Source organism: Podarcis tiliguerta, assembly GCF_965153285.1.
Source record: "Podarcis tiliguerta genome assembly, chromosome: 7".
Lineage (NCBI taxonomy): Eukaryota > Metazoa > Chordata > Lepidosauria > Squamata > Lacertidae > Podarcis > Podarcis tiliguerta.
This window is the reverse complement of record NC_139540.1, coordinates 15,731,857-15,736,095: the sequence shown is the minus strand read 5'-3', so window position 1 is coordinate 15,736,095 and position 4,239 is coordinate 15,731,857.

Here is a 4,239-nt window from a genome sequence, read left to right as displayed (position 1 = left end):
TGTACTGCATGATAAGTCGTCCTCTACAGTAATCCCACTTCTTCTTCTTACAATCACCTAAGAAACAGGCACCCACCTCCCACTCATCTCCCTGTTCCAACTAGAGATTGAGGAGAAATTTTATTCAGTTCAAATTTCAAGGCAAACCAACATACTTCGCATTTTGCAAAACAATATGCAAAACTGAAACACTCCAAAAATTCACGCTTCTCCGAATCTTGCGACACAGTTTTCCAACCAAGCGATGTGCACAAAAATGCATATATACTGGCATAAAAAGTGTGCATATTTATATACTGGTGAAAATAACACACACAAAATGTGTTAGGGGAAATTGCTTTGACAATATGTATACAGCAGTACCTCCAGTTATGAACTTAATTCGTTCCAGATGTCTGTTCTTAACCCGAAACCATTCTTAACCTGAGGCGAGCTTTCGCTAATGGGGCCTCCTGCTGCTGCCACGCCGCTGGCACGCAACTTCTGCTTGCATCCCGGGGCAAAGTTCGCTACCAGGAGACCTACTTCCGGGTTAGCAGAGCTTGTTACCCGAAGCATTCATAAGGAGAACAGTACGTAACCTGAGGTTCCACTGTGTTTGGCAAAAATCATGATAAAACCCTGATCAATTTTCACAAGGACTTTAAAAAACCAAAACTGCAGAAAGATGTGGAAATGCAGAGAACGGAAGTCAAGATTGGAAAAATGAGAAACTGAGAGAAACCAAGATTGACAGACTCATCCATCCCTAATTCCAACCCTCGTGGGTGGGGAATGGGTTATTAGTTTCCTGTTCTTCTTAGGGACTTTTGCCAAGAGCTAGTTAATGAATCACAATAATTGTGAGTTTAAATGAGCAGAGAAACTTGATTCACAGGTTAGTTCAGGAGATATCACCTGAGTCACGAGCTTCCTGGGATGGGTGTTGACTAGTAGCGGGCATCTGCCTGCCAAATTAGAACTACTGGCGGTAGAGATGATGAAAGAGAAGATAGGAACAGCCTCATGGCTTGCAAAAATGACAAAATAGCAAAAGACCAAGTACTGTCCAAGTCTAGTTGTTAATCAGAAGGACCCCATTATGATGCACCAAGAAAACACAAGAGGGAGAGAAATTAATACATCATCTTTGGACACTGAGTTGTCCATGCCTATTGCAACTGGATCTGAAGCATGTTTGCTCAGCAGAAAATCCGAGAGCTCCTTTTGTAAGCTGTGCATAAGATTTCAGCCTTGGGCTACTTTCCCAGGCCATATAACCAAGAGCAGTGAAGCCAAAGGTAAATCCCTAGAGGATCATGGAGCAAGTCTAAGATATATAACCAAGGCCTTTACCATCCAAATATTGGAAGCTCTCTCTGATGCGTTCACCAACATGAATAGCTTCGGATATAGCTGTGCACTTTGTTCCTCAAATGCAGGAGCTGCCTCTTTTGTCAAAGGCATCAGCTGTCAGCTTGGGGACAGAGTAAGAACAAGGGTGAAGGCTCTTCAGTTTTGCACACAGCCTTTGGTTCCAGTGAATCACACGCCTCATTTCTGCAACCATACCAATGAAAGACAGTCATTCACAAACAGCAGAAACAACTGTGAGTGAATGGGCTCTCAAAAATCGCTATCCTATTTGTGGGCAGAGGAACTGGAGGGGCCATTTCACCAAATTTCTGCAGGAAAATGAGAAATTCTCCAAAAGTGTCCCTGGCAGAAATAACACAACTTCTTTCTCCTCCTCCCTGTTTTCTTTTTCCTTTTGAGCAAATAACAGTGAAACAGCATCCTCCACAATGCCCTAGGCAAAGAAGTTTAGATGCAATTGTTTTATGAAGTATCTTCTACTCAGTAGATGAAGGTAGTCAACATGGTGTCCTCCAAAAGTTGTAGACTTGTAGTCTACAACTCCCATCATCCCTGACCATTAGCCATGTTGGCAGAGGCTGATGGGAACTGTAGTCCAGAGCAACTGAAGGGCAGTATTGGCAGAACTACATGTGGTACCCCTGCAATATGTGTTCAAGCTCAAAAACACTAGGGTTGCCATATTTGAAACAGCGAAAATCTGGACTGAAAAGTTGTTAAGCTGTGTTTTTGTGTGTGGTTTTTTTGGCCAAAGTTGTTGAGCTTTTATTAGTTTTGCCCAAAGCTGTTGGGCTTTTTTTCTTTTTCTTTTTTTTTTTTTTGCAAAATCACTTTTAAAAACTGCCAGTTTTGAGCTATTTTTATGGGGAAATGGCGATTTTGTGGCAATCACACAGGGTCCCCAGACATTTAACAGTCTATTGATCCCTGTGCCACCACTGTGCTCGCTTCCCCACTGCCACCAACCCGTTACTCTCAGGTAAAACACTGAGTCCAGACAGTTGTTTAAAGTGAACCCAATAAACAAGTTTATTTTATAAACATTAACAAGTTTATGGTTTCTCAGGTAATATTCTTGCCAGTATCTTAACTTTAGTTTCCTTACCGGCCTATACCTTCCTAATACCTTCTGACTGATTATCTCAACTGTTTGACTGACTCCTCTTAACAAATTCTCTCACTCTCTCACATCAGACCAGCCCAACCCATGGACTGCCATACGTCCAGATTGTCCCGGAAATTTTCCTGATTTCTGCCTGGACACTGCTGCTGACTGCAGTATTCCAGACCTGTCCGGGAAAAACTGGACCTATGGCAACCCTGAAAAAGCACACTAATGTTTTGGGAGCTCATTCCTTGGTGTTAAATATAGCCAAGAGGTCTTCCAGTTCAGTGATGGTTATATTGATCCGTATTGATGCTAGATTTGTGTGGTATGTGACAACTCCAGGGCAGAGCAAATGCATTTTCCCCTCAAGTGTTGTTGCTGCACCTTGCCTGCCTTCCTGCCACACCCTTAGCCATCCCCAAAATATTTCCCCACTGCGATGTTGCATCATGCAGTTTCACAGCCCGTGTTTTACTCTCTTGATTTTCATTAAAAGGGTGGAATCTTGGAACGACTTGCAGAGTCCTGTTTAGCAGGAAGAAACAATGAAGTGATCAACAGAGAAACCCTTAACAAATATTATAATGGAAGGCGCACAGGCCTGTAGAAAGGAATGGCCATTCTTAAGAGATGATTCAGTACTTACGCCTGTGTTTAATTTTAAGTGTGCATTTGGCATCCCAGTGCCAAACATTCCAGTCCTATACAGCCTCAGTGATTTTGACCGGAAGGTTAAACACAGGCCGAGCTCTCCAGCTGAAACCAACAGGACTTTTAAAAGGGCTTAATTGAGCAGGAACGTGTCCATTGTGTGGAAGTCATTCCTGCTGAAGTTCATATGGCATGCATATATAACAAAAGGTAAAAAGTTAAAGGTGAAGGACCCCTGGACAGTTAAGTCCAGTCAAAGGCGACTATGGGGTTGTGGCACTCATCTCGCTTTCAGGCTGAGGGAGCTGGTGTTTGTCCACAGACAGTTTTCTGGGTCATGTGGCCAGCAGGACTGAACCGCTTCTGGCACAACGGAACACTGTGATGGAAGCCAGAGCACATGGAAATGCCATTTACCTTCCCGCCACAGCAGTACCTATTTGTCTACTTGCACTGGTGTGATTTCGAACTGCTAGGTTGGCAGGAGTTGGGACAGAGCAACGGACAGAGCTCACCCCGTCACATGGATTCGAACCGCAGGCTTCCAATTGGCAAGCCCAAGAGTCATGATCCCCCCCCAAATTCTGGAAGCTGATTGTATGGCATCTTTAAAACTTTGCTCACCACCCAGCCCAGCCCACTGCAGTCGCAATCCAGATCAGGGTCCCCATGCCTTCAATCTGCATTGTGAAAAGGTCCTTTTTTCCAGGGGGGAGTTCAACATGGACTGATGGATGTTGTACTCAGTGGCGTAGCGTGGGTTGTCAGCACCCGGGGCAAGGCAAGTAATTTGCGCCCCCTAACCCGTGGATTTTAGCACTGAGCCAGGTAGGGGCAGAGAGCTGCGAGTGTGAGCGCGCCCCCCAGATGTTGCGCCCGGTGTGGCCGGCCCCCCTGCACCCCCCACGCTACGCCACTGGTTGTACTTCAGCATTATCTGAAAGAGCCAAAGCTTCCTCACAGCCGGGTTAAACGAAACAGTGCACTTCGTATGCACAAGGAAGAGAAGTTGCAGTGATAGTGAACTTTATTCATTTTAGGTGGTCTGCAAAATCTCGGCAGGGTACTGGGTCGCCGTTAAATTTTGACGTTGATGAGATGGCTATCTTTGACGAAAGCAAAAT